Source organism: Lepisma saccharinum, chromosome 18, assembly GCF_977018435.1.
Source record: "Lepisma saccharinum chromosome 18, izLepSacc3.1, whole genome shotgun sequence".
NCBI classification, from domain to species: domain Eukaryota; kingdom Metazoa; phylum Arthropoda; class Insecta; order Zygentoma; family Lepismatidae; genus Lepisma; species Lepisma saccharinum.
In genome coordinates, this window is record NC_139246.1 from 9,421,440 (window position 1) to 9,440,213 (window position 18,774).

Sequence of the window (18,774 nt, forward strand, 5' to 3'; positions counted from 1 at the left end):
TTTTAAACAATTTGGGGAAATTTAAGTCATAGTGTTTTTGTTGCGTGTCCTCTCACATAAAACTCTAATATGTGGATTTTTTAAAACAGTGAAACCATTTATTATTTCGTTTAGATGGTGGAATATGAAAACATAAATTGGTTTCTGTATTTTACACGCAATGTTTTTTACTTGATTTTTTTACTTCCTTATTCTGTTCGAATACATACCAAGTGAGCTTGGTTTGATTTACAATAAACATAACAAGCTTTCCGATTTTTTTGTAACTTGAAATGAACGAACATTCACTTGGAAGAAATAAACATACATTCCAACTTCCTAACCTAACCTAACCTCTTCAAGTAAAAACTTCCACTTCCCGATGTTTGCTTCATTGCAGCGAAACATGTTGTTACAAATGATCCCATCTTGAGAACGTGTACGGTTTCAAGCAGACCTACCCTTTCGGCTTGTAAGGATGTACTTGAACACCACCTCGCAATTTATAAATGCATTCTGACGTCACAGAATCGAGCACACGTATTATCAAGGGACCTTCCATCGGTTCACTGAAGCAACAAGCTTCCTTGGCAATCCTTTTTTTCTTCTTTTTCTTCTGTGAAACGCAATTCAGAAATGACGCTGCATCTACTGGAGTACTGTTACATGCTTCAGCAAAAGGTCCCTTGGCGGGTTGGACGAAGAGAAAGGCGAGCTGTTGCAGCTCGTGACTTGGCTTAAAAAAAAAAAGGAAAAAATCGAGTCGTGATATTTGCATGCCTTCAACAGCACTACACTCTGCTCCTTTCCCATTGGACGAGAGTCGGAAAATTGAGACAGGTGCATGGGCCAAGATTTGAAACAAGATTGCAAACATTAGCTTCGCAGTTGTTACTAAACGGCTGAATGTTAAGCGTTTAGTATAGGTGGGTTTCACGTGACGTCAGGATGCGCACAGCCGCCATGTTTGCGGCAAAGTTTACCACAATGCAACAGTTTGTGACGTAGGTGAAACACGCCTATTTCGAAATTTGTTTGCGTGAGTGGTGGGAATGAACAAGGTAAATTTAAGTTACAGAATTTATACAAGACTTTTATTGTGACTTTTTGGGGGAACACAAATTTGAGCAAAAAATACAGAGAAAGGCATGTGCTGGTTCAGTCAGTATGGAGCCTGACTGCTAAGCGGGAAACAGAGTTCGATTCCAGAGCGGAGGAGGAAGGTGTAAGGGTAAGGCACTCCAAAGTCAACCTCACTTGCACGTACACTTCGGTAACTGCTTCTGGCAGGTCAACGAGGCTCTGGCGTCTGGACATACAGCCAGTATAATCCTTTGTAGGACTGTGTTGTCCTGTGTGCTGAGCCCCCCCGTACAGCCTCAGCTTTTAGCCTAGGGAAGATGATTTTAGTCCTCACCGACAGTATGGTTTTAGTTCTTGCTTAGTAGTAAATGATTGAATTAGTTCTAAATCTTGTTAGGGGCTTGTCCTCAATTTTGTTTCAGTTAAGTTAGTGTGACGTGGAAAATAGCCTATGTACTGAAGTGTCCATAATATAAAAATCAATCAATCAATTGATTCCAGGGGTGAGTGATCTAAGGTGAGCATTTTCCCAGCAATCTGCCTTTCACGCAGAGGCTCTGGAGTTCACCCAGCCTCTCATACATGGGAGCAATTCGTGGGAGGGAAGTAAACGCGGCCGAAGCGTGGTGCCGATCACACCTCCACAAATAATGGCCTAGATCGTGAAAGGAGTGGGTTAACTCCACATCCCTCCATGTGCCGTAATGTTCCTTAATTAATTTTTGTCTGGGCGTTGGTGTTCATTTATGAGTGTCTTTTCATCTAATCATCATCGTTGCTATTAAACTAAACCTGCGTAGAAGTTACGTTAATCAAGAACAATACAAATAATAGTAGTAACAGCAGTAAAAGTTTCTTTTAAACCCACTTTAATATGAGCGCATAAGCCAACTACGTAGAACTGTACCTTGAGTTTGAACAACAGAATATGTATTCAGTCAGCTAATCGAACCACGCAACAATTGGTTCCAAGGCCAACAATGCTAACTAATACGGTATCTGTGAGATTCTACTAGCAATAGTAGTAGTTGCAATTATATGGAGGAGAAGGAGTACTAATATTCGTATTAGTTTATCCCAGTCGGCAGCAAAGTTAATTTTATGCAAATCGTCCATTACCATTAATCTGTTTTCTGCAATGTTCAAGAAATGAAACGCCAAAAAGCAGAGGGCAACTTCTGCCTTAGCATCAGAACAATTCTATTCTTTAAACCAACATAAAATGTAGAAGAAAACAGAGCGAAACCATTAAGCTTAGCCGCTGATTGTACAGGAATGTGCAATATATACGGCAACCATCTAGCTATATCCTATGTTTGACTAATACTGTAAGGTCTAGACTTCCGATCTGAAACTAAATGTCTGTGTCATTTGAGATTAAAAAAAAACGATTTCACTCTCAGAAAAGTTAATGAAGCATGTTTTATACCCTTGTACCGTACATCCACAGACTACAACCACAATAAACTCTTAAAGGTGAAGAGAAAATTTAATTCCTACTTGAAGATCCACAAAGAGGGATTTAAGAATGTGCTGTTCTAAATATCAGATGAAATATGTTTCCAGCAAACAATCGCTGGCGCTGTTTTCGCGTTCATCTACGTGCGAAAGATTATTATCTGTTTATGCCGTAACGTTTCTTTCCCAAGATTGTCGAATGGGGGAGCTGCTTTCGATGATCTTTCCGTAACTTTCTCCTCCTTGTTATCTGAAGCCTCTGAGACGAGGAAACAGTCACTGCGAAGAGGTAACTGTAATTGAGTTCATGAGGTGCAAAAAAAAAAGTGTACAAAACGTTGCAGAAATAGTACACTTCAGTCCAATTATTAATCTTATCAAGAGTTATAGAAGAAAGACTTTGTTGCAAAAATGACGGCTTTGCTTGAGGTTTGTTAAAAAATGAAAATACATTTATTTTACCTGATTTTCTTGCTATGTATGAAGGTGATCGTACGCATAGAGTTAAGATGAAGCATATAGTACCTTAACATTCTTGCTAGCATAAATGCTTCCAAAAATTTTACAGCATTTTTACAGGAGACAATACTTTACACGGAAGAAATTCCTGCAACATTCCGGTTAGCATTTTAGATTACGATGCGAAGCGTGTAGATAATATATACAGCACGAAAGGTATACGAGATGAGCCCGCTGTTTACAATTGAAACAACTAATTTATTCTTCCATGCGTGTACTGTATAAGCTATAGGGTTTTATTTAAGCAGTGCCATTGATTTGTATCCAACACCTATTTTAAAGGAAACTTTATTCCTCTCGGTTGAATAGTTATCGGCTTTTAAAAATATGAAGTGATACGTTGTTTACATCTCACTCGGCCTGCATTAATCTGAGGTCAGGGGCGTGATGCTGATCACATCACCCCCACTCTCGACCGGATCAAGAAAGTGTGGGGCGTTACCCCTATACGCCTTCATGCCGTGGTGCTAAGCACAGGGGGGCTTTTAACTTTTTTTAGTGTCTAGAAGAAAACTCTGAGAAATATAAAAAGGTAATGAAAGAAAAAGAACTGAACACAGGACAACAGCGAGAAAGAAAGATAAGTGGATACACAAAAATAAAGAATAAGAAACGCGAAAACACAGCAATTGTTTTGAGGGTAAAAGGCAAGACGTGACTAGAAATTGGGGAACAAGACTAAGTCAATCCACCCTTATTCTTACACAATAAGTTACTACATACAGTACGATACCCATTTATTGAGTGTGTTCTTTCTGGTACGTGCACCATGATTTCTCCCCACCATAAGTGTTACAGACAGATCCAGGCCAGAAATTCCTTAACGATCGCACTTGCAGAAGAGTCGTCACGATCATGGTAATCCAGAAACTACGATATAGTCACGTGGTCACGATTTCCGCACTCTAATCTTCATCGCAGGTACCTCAAAAGGTGCCTTGCGATTTATCAAATGCAGAAAATTATTTCTGCGTGTTCCACTTTTCGCAGATGTGGAAAAATGGATTTCCAACGAAAACTATAGGGTTAAAACAAGAATAAGGTATAGTTAAAAATTTGAATCATAGATGGCGTTGTTTGGGAAACATATTATATGATACAGCAGTGCACTAACTTGGTGCAAATTTATACAGTTATGTTTGGTGCTAATAAATAGACTTTTCTGCTTATATTATGATACACTTTCTGTTATAATTTATTTCATGTTAATATATTTTAACACAGTTGTAATTTAGCTGTTGCATTACTATATTATACGTTCATTGCTATATTCTTGGGGTTCTTGCCAACATTCTAGGTAAGTTTTCTCTTATACCTTCTATTCTCTTCCTTCACCTTCTTTCTTCTGTAGGACAGTAGAAACCTCCCTTCGTACAACCTGCCCTTCTAGGTGTGCTGTTTTAGTATAATTATAAGTAAATGCAAAAGGCACTTCTGGGAGCCAGGATTTGGGAGGTATAGCCTGCAACCCCAGTGTGTTGGATTGTGTGAATGAGGGGGGGGGGGGTCTTGGTCTTAGGGGACCACATGACATCTTATTCAACTCGTATAGAACACTTTGCACTGGAATATTCTCTTAAATTCAGGTCATTTTCATAAGCATTTACAGGTCGCATAGAAAACGAAGGGTTTCTTGCTTATTGAATTACCTTTAGCCCCATGAAGGGTGTTTCAAGAATGTCATGGTAGCTAAGTGATCTCCTACCGTAGTTTCGGAGCATTTACTGGTATTAGCATTAGAAATATTAGACAAATAACAATATTATTTTGTTAGGGCCAGTGTCAGCTAAATTCATTAGTGTTACTCTTCCCTATATAGTGGTGGTGGCATTGTATTTGAAGCATTATAAATATGTAAATGACAAAGTATTGCTAAGTTTTTATATATTGCTGAGTTTCTGACATAATGAAGCATCGATAATAGACATATACATTTTAGTGCAACAAATATTATGAGGAAAGCTCAAAGGAGAAAGGAAGAAAAACAAGTACTAGGTGGAATTGATGATTTTTTTGAGGAATGGCAAATTTGGAGAATTTGAGGATGATTTCTGAGGAGGACATGTCTTACCAAGGCCTGTAATTCCCGAGAGAGGGGTCTTTCCTATAGATGTGTTAAATTATGTAATTCGAAACCTACTTCCTGCAAATTCTAAACTAGTGCTATCACAAAGAAACAAATCTTGTGCATCATGTTGGAGCAATAAGGTCTATTACAGTTGTTTTAAAATCAGGCAATACCTCTCTTCGGTTCCTCCTCGAGGTGTTACAGTATATTATTACATGCAAGAGACTTGAAAAGGTTTCAACGTGACTCGATCACGTTCGCTGTTGCACACCAACGCGTTCGCTAAGTAGGGTACAGAGGATCATGTCTTCGAGATGCTGTGCTTCTGATTCTGGGTCACCCGTCTCTTGTTCAACGCTTTCTTCTACTAATTCCATTATTCTCTATCAACTGTAAGAGTGAAGTTCATGTAAACAAAACCACGTGACTACTGATAAATAGCTCATTTCCTATGTGTTAGTTCTAGTGTTATCTTCCCATGAGTATGGTCATAGTCCAATCTAAAGTTGCACAACTTCAATATAGCAACCAAGTTGAGTGGTATGCTTTATTGAAACGCTTGCACAGCTGAAACTGATATAACCAATAGAATTTCTCACAAACCACGTGTATTTGTTTACATTGACTTACTTCTTACAGCTGACAGAGAATAGATGTGAACATGGACGACTTGATAGGGGAAGGGAGAAGCGGGGGCACGCCTCCCTTGGATATGAAGGTGCACCTGAAAAGTATATATTTCACACATGTTTTCATTTAAGAGTAAATTTTCAGACTGAAGCAGAATTTTTTGATTGATTGACTTTATTTTACTTCGCTTTTTGTGCCACTTTTGGCTAATTTTCGAAGATGACTTGATGAAAATGATGACATCCACAAACACCCATGCCCAGGCCAGGATTCGAACCCGGGATCCCTGACGTCGTAGAGCGGCATGCTAACCACTCCGCCACGGGGGTCGGCTTATAGATTGAGAAAAGAAGATGAAAGAAACAGGAGAAGAAAAGCGGCAAAGTTATAAATAATAAAGGAGGAGTGGGCATCACTATTGTAGGAAAAATATAACTCCCTTGCCTCCCCTCACTTGGGAAAAATACCTTTCTTGCCCCTCCCTGGAAAAAAATCTTGCGGACGTCTTATCCTTCGGGCGAACTATCTATCACGGCCATGACGTAAGGCTACCGTAAAACGGACTAAAAGACAGGCAGACAAAACTACACGTCTTCAATGCTAACTCCATCATTACTTCCTGTCAGTGTTTACCATGAAGAGAAATGCAGAAACAACGCAATCATCAGATATTCCCAAGGTCTATACACAACAATAACGGGACAGTAGCTGTTAAATTGGCATTTTATATATATAAAAAAAAGTATTTCCCTCAAGGATAACTTCACTAGCCGTTTGTACAGGTGTTTACAGGCTTTTTCTTCTCAATTAAACTTGGTGGTAACAATTGCGGATGTGTTCTGCTTGTTTATGTCTAAAACCGTTTTCGTTTTAATGGATTCGACCTTGATGTAACAACTTAATTTTGAATTGGAGAGCCAAAGAAACAAAACGTATTTTTCTTTTTAATGTCTTAGTTTGGAAATGAAATTTACTGCACGGTGAATACGAGTCTTTGAAGCGGAAGAATACCGATATTGATTGGTTTCTTTCGCACACAGTGGCGGCGATTAGGGGGGTGCGAGGGGGAGCAGTTGCCCCCCAGTTTTCGCCACTTTTGCCCTCGCTCTATGCTAAATCTTATCTACAAAGGCAAATATACTGTCTTTGCCCCCTCTAGTATTGGCACCTTGCCCCCCGGTTTTTGCACCCAATCGCCGCCACTGACGCACACATCGCTTTTCTGCCTCTTTTGGCTAATCGTGAAGATGAGGATGAGTAATGAGACAGTGACAATGATGAAGGAACACCCATGCCCGTGCCGAAATTCCAACACGGAACCCCTGGCCTCGTAGCGCGTTATGCTAAACACTCCACCGCAGAAGTCGGCAAAGGATATCGACGGCGAAGACGGTTCTGTTATAAATATTGCCGGCCCCTGTGGCGAAGTGGTTAACACATCGCACTACGACCTCAGGGGTCCCAGGTTCGAATCCCGGACTGGGCATGGATGTTTGTGAGTGTCCATTCATCAATTTCATCATATCATCATCACTCATCCTCATCTTCGCAAATTGGCCAAAAGTGGCAGAAAAAGCGAAGCAAAATATAGCAAATCAATCAATTTAAAAGCAATATTGAAAATCATAATGCAAATTAGCTATACAACTTTATGTAGCCATTTTGGTCTCAATACATTGAAAGACAGAAGAGTTTCTAACAAATTAGTAAGACAAGATTGGCTATGTTCTGAGCTGTTAAAGAAATGAAACTTCCATCTAACACGTTTTACGGCGAGGAACAGATCACTTTTCTACACGCCATTCACAAGGTTAAACGTACACGAAAATCGTTTAATGTTATTCCTAGTGCATGATTTGGACATATTTTTCGATTCATATAATGTTATTATTTTATTTTCCTTCGCTTTTCTACCATTTTTGGCTGAGGATGAGTGTTGATATGGTGAAAGTGATGAAGGGACACTCACAAAGAGCACCCTTACCCAGGCTGGGATTCGAACCCGGGACCCCTGGCTTCGTAGTGTGGTATGATAACCACTCCGCCACGGAGATTGGCTTAAAGATTGAGAAAAGAAAACGATACAAACATATGCATAATTATGCATTTTATTATTCTAGGAAGGGGCAGTGCCCTCCTGGTCCTATCTGTAGACGCCCACGACTGCTTTCCTGCAATATTATTACCCGAATGTCACAATCATTACTGAAACGAAGCAATAGCTAATATGCACCCTCATACATTATGCAATCCACCAATTAGCTGTGCGTTTCGGGCTGCCCGCTTCGAAATGCAACCCACTTCTGCTCGTGACTTCACGATATTTCAAGCGCACGCTCGGCTTGATATGCATGTGTGGCAATGACACCCGCCTGCCTACCTGCCACTTGCTTTTCGTGAAGGACAAGTCACGAATCGAGTCTCCACAGAGGTCCAAGGTGGCGAAATACACGAACGCATGTAAATAAGATGTATAATTTGCAAAAAAGGAACACGAGGGCATGAGATGTATAAGAGAAGAAAGCAGGTCCACGGGCCTGAAAGAGGCAACTGGAGTATACATCTCTGGCCTTCGACGCAAGTCAAGGATAACAATGTTGCCAGTTATGTAATCCGTGAGAATCAAATCTCTGTATTAACGGTAGGCACTTACAGTACTAATTATTTATGTTCCTTAATCCTCGTCGCCATTTTTGTTATGTCTTAATCTTCATGACATAAATAGAAATACAAATGTCAAGAGTGAAACTTCATCTATTTTCTTCTTCTTCTTCTATATATATATATATAAATATGGATGTATGTGTGTATATATGTTTGTTCCGGCATAACTCGAACGCCTGGAGCAATTTCAACCAAACTTGGTACACAAATCCCTTACAATCTGGAAAGAAATACTGTGGGAGTAAGACACCCCTAGCGGTTGGAGGTGGGAAGGGGGTGACATGCAAAAATAATAGAAAACGATCGATATTAGTGTGGAATCCATAACTTTCGGGGTCGCTAAGATAAATAGTGACACTCCCAATGCCGTTCAATTTATTTTGAGTTAAATTAATATTATAGTGAATTTGTAAAAGATTTTACTATATAATTTGTATACTGTACTTATAATTTTAAATACCTGTAAATAAAATTAGTTCCATTTTACATTATATTTAGAATTCATTATTTTCCTGTCTAATACAATATTGGGATGAATAATATATTTTAAACGATAGCAACGATACACGAGTAAAAGATGGTCCAATATAGTTGAGATGCGCAGACTATTACAATTGGCCATAGCTACCAGATCACCATGCACAATAATATACGTTACGAAACATAATAACAGGGTGCCTCAAAATTTGATAACCGATTTAGAAATTCATTGCATATGATTTATAAACTCTTTGCACTGTCGTGTCAACAGCTGAAATCGATTAGTTAGCAGAGGTACATATTAATGGAGTTCCAGCACTGACAAAATGGTGTCGCTTCGATGGTAGGGATCCCGGGTTCGACTCTCGGCCTGGGTATCGATGTTTGTGAGTTCCTTTATCAATTTTATCATAGCATCACTCATCTTCATCATCGCGATTCGCAGTGGTAGCGTCATCGCCTTGTAATGAAGGGGTCCCGGGTTCGATACCCGGTGGAGGCACATAGTGGTTTGGATTCCACTTTGAACTGTAGGTCCATTCCCGATTAGCCTTACTGTGCATAAAGTGGACTTAAAACCAACTTAATCAATCAATCATCGCAATTAGCCAAAAGTGACAGAAAAAACGAGGTAAAAGTAAACAAAATCAGTCAAAAATAGCGTCGACAAGAATACGGGAGTTCATGGGGGAAGGAGCAATCGAATGACAATACAAACAAATCACAAAAACGAATTTTTATTGCTTAACATTGGATACGTTTAATTTGCTTTCCTACTATTAAGCTCTCGCTCACTAAACCAGATTATATCAAATTTTTAATAGCTCTTTGTATTATTTTATTCCCTAGGATTATTATTTTCTTTGAGGTTAATTTCCACTTTAAGATACGTTGGAACGGCCGAGTAGGGTCTATACTGAAGAAACAGCAATTTCACTCTTGCTTAAAAGTTTCCTGTCTTTTCCTGTACATTCATAATAATTTCAAATTAAATTTTCCGGAAAATTATCTCTTCTCCATGCTTTTCCTCCTCCTTGTGGTTAGTTCTATGGATTGCTTTGTGAAAAATAAATTTGATAAAATAATGGCACATTTATTTCTATGTGCGTTTTAGTTGTTAATATTTAAAGTCGAATTATGAGAAGTTAACTAATACAGAGCCATCTAGGTGTAGCTCCATCAATTAACGTAAAATGGGAAAGCGAAGATTCAGTAAAGAAGATAGTAATGAAGGCATTGTTATACCTGTATATCTTAGTTCGCAGTTCTTGCATTGCATCAGGGAATATGAAGCAGCGTCTTCTAGAGATAAGAATGATGTCTTGGTTTGCAGAAGTCGACTTACACGCGAGGCTTTGTAGCTGGAGTGAAGTAGCAGGCATTCGAAGCACGGACACATGACAGCTTACGATCGTTGTCTTCGGTTGAGCGTGACAACTTCCAGTCGTGATGGCACGGAAAAGAAGACAAATGTCCCTACGGAGCAAAAATATCAAACGCGTTTCACCTGAAGCAAGTTCATGGAATTTCCCTGTCAAAGGGAATTTTGAGTTAAGAGTACTGGATAATGTTAACAAAGAGCAATGCATTACGTTGAAGCTTCTGTAATGGATTTTTACCTCAATTACAACAGTAAAATTCATATTCTTGAAATATGATCACAATGATTAGAGAAGGTCAGTGTGAAGTAGAAATGATATCAGCACAATATGATCACAGTAAATGGAATTAGAACCCAAATTTAAGTCTTTTTCGTAGTACATACACAAAGTTCCAATAAAAGAAGATAGAGTTGATGATCTCTTCTTCATAATGAATAGGCAACATTCTAACAAAAGAAGGCTGACTTGATAAACTCTTCTTCATGCTGCATACACAAAGTTGCAATAAAAGAAGATAGAGTTGATGATCTCTTCTTCATAATGAATAGGCAACATTCTAACAAAAGAAGGCTGACTTGATAAACTCTTCTTCATACTGCACAGAGAAAGTTCCAATAAAAGAAGATAGAGTTGATGATCTCTTCTTCATAGTGAATAGACAATATTCTAACAAAAGGAGGCACAGTTGATGAATTCTTCACAGATTATATACAAAGTTCCAACAAAAGGAGGCATAGCTGATGATCTAATTCTTTAGCAGCATTTAATTGGATAATTTGTACCTGATTAATATCAATAACATTCATATTAAAATGTTGCTATATGTATGAGTATAAGCTTGTACTAAAAAAAATTGGGTACGCCTCATTATTACCTTACATATACGGCCATGTGTACATTCACTTCATTAGCAGTGCTTCAATTTATACAGCGCTTTTGTTCAATAGAAGCGAGTTCCAACTGAAATAAGTAAGTGCCCGAACTTTACATATTATTTATTTCCTCTATATTTATTTCACGTAGGAAACTTTCTTTTCGTATTTGTCAAGGTTGTTCTTCCTCTCACGATCCACACCGGAAGTAAAAACTGTACAGCCGCCATAAAACCATCCTCCTCTGCTTTTACTTCGAACCGAACACGTGAGCAGAAGGCGAAATAAGAATCAAGCCTCAAATGAACGAACCGGCACCATGGAGAACATGGCAGGTGTTAAAGTGAAAGTACCCATCGCCATGCCTCGCTGTTCCATGTTTCTCCTTCTTCTGAGCTTAAGCCCGGAGAGCTATAATTTGGGGCAATAGGAAAGGATAGTGGCGGTGTGTGAAGGCACGTGAGAGGTTTAACAAATATATAGAAGGTGCATGAATCGCAGGAGGGTCTGCGAAATCTATATTAGCGCAAACGGGACAAACAAAGCACTGACGTACGCAGAAATGATGGGGGCTACTTCCCCTCCCCAAAATTTGAGAAAATCAAAATTTTAAAATTAAAGCTGTCAAGAACTTTGGGGGAAAAAATGGTAAATACCTTAATATGACCCCCTGTTTATGATTGTCAGATTTTGTTGACATAAAAATATCCGGAAAATGATATATCGCATGACCTAAAAATATATGAAAAAATAAATTTTCAGGGTATGACAGTTAGTACGGTCCAGTTCTTACTTCTGTAACGTTAGAACTGAAATTGCAAGGTGTATGTGAATTGTAGGTACAGTAAAACCTCGTTAATCCGGACTAATGGGGGGATAAGTTGACCGGTTTAACGAAAGTTCGGATTAACTGAAATATCCTAAAAGAACAGTAGAAAGGGCATTAAAACTCGTTTATAGCAACAAAACATGTTTATTACGGTGTATTTAAAGGGCATAGGCCTAAATACACTTTACAGAACAGTACAAAGTCTGCGGGAAACAGAATTTCATCAGTGGTTGACTGCCTTTTCCTTAGGAAGTTCTCTTGTTGACTTCTAGCCACATTTAAAACATTGCATTCTGCTTTTTTTTCCCTGCCCGTTTAAATAAAGTCCGGCTTATCAGGGTCCGCATTTAAGAGGTTTTGCTGTATTAAAGTCTGAAAAAAATATTACCTTATTCAGAATTATTGCAGCAGGTAATGTCGAAAGGCATGTTGCTGTGTTCCTACAATCTCGTGGCGATAGGATTCTTGCTTTCATTGTTACTGGCATCAAAGCGATAAATGCCAGTTCGTGGCTAAAACAATAGGGAGTAAAACGTAATGCAATTGCATTACGTTTTTTTTTTCAATTACACAAAGAAAAGACCAGGAAGAAGACGTAAAATGCGAAAAATGACGTAAGGTAGACCTAAAGTGCATGTGCATATGGGTAGTTAGATAGTTGGGATGATGTGATCAGCATCACGATCGGCCGCCTTTATCCCCCAGGTACCCATTGATTTGAGCCTGGGCACGCAAATAAAAAAAATAAAAAAACGTAAAACTTGGAAAAAAATTACCTAAAACTTAGCAAGTAGGAAATATGACGAAAAAATGCACAAAAAATTTACATCGTATTCAGGATTTCAATACTTAAGAGCAATGCATGCTACACAAGGAGAAAAAGACGTTATCAAAATTCGGGCTCTGATCATTATTACATGAACAACTATTAAAAGGAAGTTTCTTTCACCCAGAACAGCAAAGAGACACATTTGCAACGCAAATATTTCCAATACATTTTGAAAGGTAAACCTTACGAAAAAAAAATACTTTCGTCATGTCAGATGTTACAGCTGTAGTCAATGACAACGCCATCTATTCGCAAATACTCTAAAACTGACAGTACATACCCAGTTTTTTTACAGCAATACTCAACAATATTTTAGGTGTTTGCTATTGTTGGTTTAAAAGAGTATTAAATTGAAAAACTCCAGCGGCCGTCCATGGTTGAAGAGACTGAGCGAGAGAATATGAAATCAAGTTCATGTGTCGAAGGAAGGAAGGAGTATACTGTAAATCATACATGGTTAACGTGAGTAGGATACATGGGGAGTGATTTATGGCAAATTCCCATCAGCGCTTACCAATGGGGCGTTACCACAGACGGGAAATACAAACTTCACAAAACACGTGGGAGGAACCGGGGTTGAATATCAAGTACGTGGTGGGTGTACATATGCAAAGCAGCTTCTGGGTTCAGCCATCACCCCCCTATCCGTTTCCCACCAAGTATGGAGTTCTTATAAAAATTGTGCTTAATCATAAGCTATTCCTCGATGTTCTTTTTGGAGAGCATGGGAAATGTGGACACATCCTTTGGCCTTTGACATGAAGGGTCTAACTTGAATATTAATGCTCACTGTGCATCAGAAAGGTCTCAGCACTGGGGGAAAGTGTGGTTCGATTTTGGACCTTACAGGAATTTTTAACAATATGTCTCCCATCAATGTACTAGTTTAAATTCTGAAGAGGATATGGTGTAGTTGATTTGGTTTCTTTAACTTCGCTTTTCTGCCATTTTTGGCTAATCGCGAGTGATACTATGATGAAATTGATGAAGGGGCACTCACAAAGAGAGCCCAGGCCGGGATTCGAACCCGGAACCCCTGGCGTCGTAGCGCACTGTGATGATAGCCACTCCGACACAGAGGTCGAGTTCGAAAGAAGAAAGACTCGCTTAGAATACCTCCACGGTGCACTCAAAACCAGGGCTGTTAAAAGTCCACGAGCCCATAAATTCTAATGGAAATGCATTCTTGACTACCATGATTCTACCAGCAAGAGCTATTACAATCTTCTGTGTAGTTGCATTTTCTTTTTCCATCTGTGTCTTGAGGTTTTTATATAATTTTGGGGGGTTGACTTAAGTCCGCTTTATGTGCAGATATGCTAATCGGAACTGAATCTACAGTTTAGCGAACAACTATGTAATCAATGTAGCTCCATGTGTCTGCATGTTGAGTAGCACTTTCCAGTCTCGGCAGTGGCGCAGTGGTTTCAATTCTCAAATATGTGCTTTACTTTCTTCATGATACAGAGTTCACCATCATAGTGTGAATCTTCGATCTTCTAATTCAACGACTTACATCAGTTCTGCTTTTGCTAATGTCCCTGTATTACAAGAAAGGAGCAAATAGCCTTAGTGCTGATGCACAAATGGTTTTTATTAGTCAAATCATTAAGTACATTAATTTTAGCCTAGATATTTGCGGGGGTCTTCCTGCAAGCACAGTCATCTTGTAATCAAAGTTTCTCGGGATCAGACCTTCCAGTGAAGGCGTCGTGTTTTTTTGGGGAGGAGAGGGGGACAATATTGTAAAATAATGTTTTAAGTAAATGTACTATATTAGTGTATTAGACAGTATCTCACTAGTAATTTAAATGTAACATTGCATTTCAGATTTGATCTGAAAACTTAGTGGTGTGGATTTGCTTTTAAGTTCCTTTTATGCACAGATAGGCTCATCGTGACTAGAACTAAGTTAACTAAGTTGTTAAGTGGTGTCGTCAGTGGAATTTAGAACTAAACCCTCAGAAATGTTATTTCCTTACCTATTCCCTAAAAAAGAACAAAGTGGTGTCTACTTATTCTATTGAAAACAATCCAATCCAAAACGTCTCCACCCAAAAGGACCTAGGTATTATCATAGATGGAAAACTCACTTTTAATTATCATATTATAGCTACCACTAAAAAAGCCATGCGCCTTCTCGGTCTTCTATATAGATTTAGCGAAATTCAAAACCCATCATCTCTTGCTTTATTCTTTAAATCTTTCATCTCGCCCATCCTTGAATACTGTTCCCCAATTTGGGCAATGGCCTCAAAAACCAATCTCACCAGAATAGATTCTGTTCTCAGTTTCTTTCTTGCAATTGTTCGCCATAGAATACCTTCCTTTCGACATGTATCCAAATCAGACACCATGGCTGCTCTGAATATTCACACTCCATCCTTTGGTCGTGATCTAGCTGACATGAAATTTTTATACAAGATAATAAATGGCAAAATCAGAACAGATCTCCTAATCAGTAAATTCACACTTAAGGTACCCCAAAAGCAAACGCGCAACCTGCAACTCTTCCACAACCCAACCACTAGGCTATCCCTTCTACAACGCTCCTTGTTTTACAGGCTCCCAGAGATCTACAACAAACTTCCCCTGAATGTAGATATTTTCCTTCAAGAACGTAATTTTTGTATATTACTGACCAAGAACATGTAAATCTATCCCATCTTGTTATTTTTTGTTTCTATTTTATGTTGTTTCAGTGTAAAATGGCCAAATAAGACTGTATCTGAAACTCTGAGTAAATAAATAAATAAATAAATAAATAAACTACAGTTTAAAGTGAGATGTGAACTTCTACCTACTTCCACCGGGTATCGATCCCGGGACCTGTTGATTTCTAGGCGACGACGTTACCACTGGCAAGAAGAGTCGACAGAACCATGACGCAGAAGAGCGACTCCATTGCTTCGAGTAACAGTACACGGATACCGTTCAAGGCAGAGGGGCAGAAAGAAACAATTAGTGGGGCAGAGGGAAAATGCAAAAAGCGAAGATCTTTACGCTCTGTAAAAACTTGGCGATGAAAATACCACACCCTACTCGAAGCACGCCTTCCGTGAGTTTCTGACGCCCGTTACACGGATTTTTCGAACTCTGAACGAACGCACTGCTGTGCAGTGACCTTGTGGTAGAATGTCTTCTGATTATGGTTATTTGACGTCACTTTTCTATTTCGCTCTTTCATCCGTCTGCGAGAATAAGCTGTGAACTTGCACGCAGGGCTGTAAAAGGTCCAGAAATCCATACATTCTAACGGGTTCTATTGGGTTCCGCTGCAGGACCGGAACCTTTTCTCTCGCACAATTTAAAATCGGTCCAAGCTGCGTACTGTTTCATTGAAAAAGGTTCGTGGACCGTATTTAAACTTATCCGGAAAAAGAATCCTGGATCGTATTTCAATTGGGAACGACTTGAGATGACCGGACGCCTCTCCGATTTTCTTCATATTTGGCATACTCACTAATTGATGCCTCCTAATCACGAATCTGAAGTTAAAATTTGTCGGAAATGTCTAGAAATTGCAAAATAAGCTAAAATAAGGCGTGGTTTTCGGAATGGAAACCGTCGATTTTCGCGAAATTTTTTGTTTCACAAGCAAATATATATATTCCTGATACTACCACGACACCAAATTTTAACTATGTTTGCCTAACCTAACCGAAACTAACCTAACCACGCGCCAATGGTTCGTGGGGCTAGCGCCAATGGTTCATGAGGCTAGCGTCAATGGTTCGCAATTTCTAGACATTTCCGACAAATTTTAACTTCAGATTCGTGAATAGGAGGCCTCAATTAGTGACTATGTCATATATGAAGAAAATCGGAGAGGGGTCCGGTCATCTCAAGTCATACCTTCAATTGATCCAGAAAAAGGTTTCTGGACCGAATTGAAATACCTCACAGATAAAAAGGTTCTTAACGGTCCACATTTTCTCTCCTGGACCGGAATTGATTTTTTTTAAAAATTCTGGATCTTTAACTACCCTGCTTGCAAGGCAATATCTTTCAACCGGAATTGTATTTATATATTTCTTATTTTATGTCGCTTTTCTTCCTCTTTAGGCTAATCACTACAATGAGAATAAATGATGATTAGGTGTAATTGATGAAGGAAAACTGTCAAAAGAGACATCCTTGCCCAGGCTGGAAACGCGGAACCTTCAGTAGAGAGGTCATCAGTTAGCTGTGGAGATTCCAATTTGAACTTTTTGCTTAGTTTGCTTATTTTCCTACACACTAAAAAAAAACATGCAACTGCTTAATTAGTTCATTTGAATTATTAACTTAGCCTGTTTGCCACTTTTGGCTAATCGCGATGATGAGTGATGGAAGGATAACACTGATGAAGGTACACTCACAAACATCATTCGTAGGCACGATTCGAACGTGGCGTCGTAACGGGGAGTGCAATTGGGCTGGCACCAAAAGTACCCTAATTGGTGTAACGCGGACCTAATGGAGTGTTATGGCCTCTATAGTTAGTGCACTTTGACAACTATGGTGTAACAAGACACCACAGATGGTGTTAAATAACACCAATTCCGCTTTAACAGCGAAAGGAGTGTCCTGGTGCATCCAAAAGTGGTGGGAACTCGGTTGCATATTTTATAGAGCATACCCCTTCAGGTTTATCGCGAGCATGAATGATGAATTAATGATCAAACAATGAAATATCCATGCGTACCAACGGCTTCGAACCTGGGCCCTCGGACTTAGTAGCATGGAGGACTGGTCCGAGTTTGTTGCATAATGCGACAGCAAAGTTATACTTTAGCAACAGAACTTCAAGAGGGGAGAATAAATTCTTCTTGCTAATTCCTTCATACACATCCACTTTCTATTTACGGACGTGTCGTGACGAATAGGTTAAAGCGTGTAGTCAACGGAGCCGCAGTGAAAATCCCCTATGATTAGCATCCTTCTTCACCTCATTTAGTTATTTTAGACCATGGACTACGAAAGCCACAAATTATTTACTTCCTCGGTTGGTATTTTCTAAAACAATTCTCCAAAATATTAGCTTTACTCGATAATAAAATTCTCATTGGCAATCTTTCGAGCTATTACTTATGAACCTCAAGGTACCTTAACTATGTTTGAATTAAATGAATGACGTTACTGAATTTACACCCATAAAAGAGTTTTTGATAAAATCTCCAAACATTACTTTCATACTAGGAACTTGCTTTTGGCACATAATTTGTTAGCCTACTATATTTTCCAATACGATGAAACTTTTCATCAGCACCTCCTAAATATTATGCAAAATTGGCCAATATATCACAATTTTGACTAAAACTTTCATTTACGCCAACAGTTGAAAACTGCCGAACAAATTAGCCGCTCTAGTTAATATTATAGATAGAGAGACTTCAACACACGGATAGGCAGGCAACATGTAGTTGTATCATCTGCTTATATAATTTGCAGCGAATTGTTTCAAACCCCAAAAGGGGCACATTCACATGCTTTAAGGAAACGTATTTCAAAAATGATTCTTAGGACTTTTAAAGTAATTTTTAACAGGGACCTCATTGGCATTAAGTAACGTTACTTTACATAACTTCCATGATAGCCAAGGACACTGTATTTCTAGTAAAGTTGATTTATCAAGAACACCAGAGGCATATCCAGAGAAATAGGAACTTGGAATTATGATGTCCAAGTCCCTCTTTGAATTGATTAGAATTTGGCCTATGATTAATTCACTTATTTTTCTATTCATAATTACCTTCCTTTCTTTGGACAGATCCACCATCCCCTTAAAAATGCCTGGTTAAGGTTCATAAGCGTAACTTGTAAGTTGAAGTTAATGGATTATAAGGTGTAAATTATTTGGTGTCAGTGGTGTGCCCAAGCGGGGTTCGTGGGGGGCCATAACCCGCCCCCTTTGGCCCAGTATTCCTAAAAGAGAGAACGTCAAATTCATGAAAACATGGCAAATGTAGGGCTGACTGCCACGAGAAAGTATACGTAAC

At 39.0% G+C, this 18,774-nt stretch overlaps 1 protein-coding gene across 1 annotated transcript in view; it reads right to left on the reverse strand.

Annotated features, from left to right (window-relative positions):
- Window positions 1-18,774, reverse strand: part of LOC146002375 (uncharacterized) — a 276,890-nt gene that overhangs the window by 100,352 nt on the left and 157,764 nt on the right. The window lies entirely within an intron of this gene.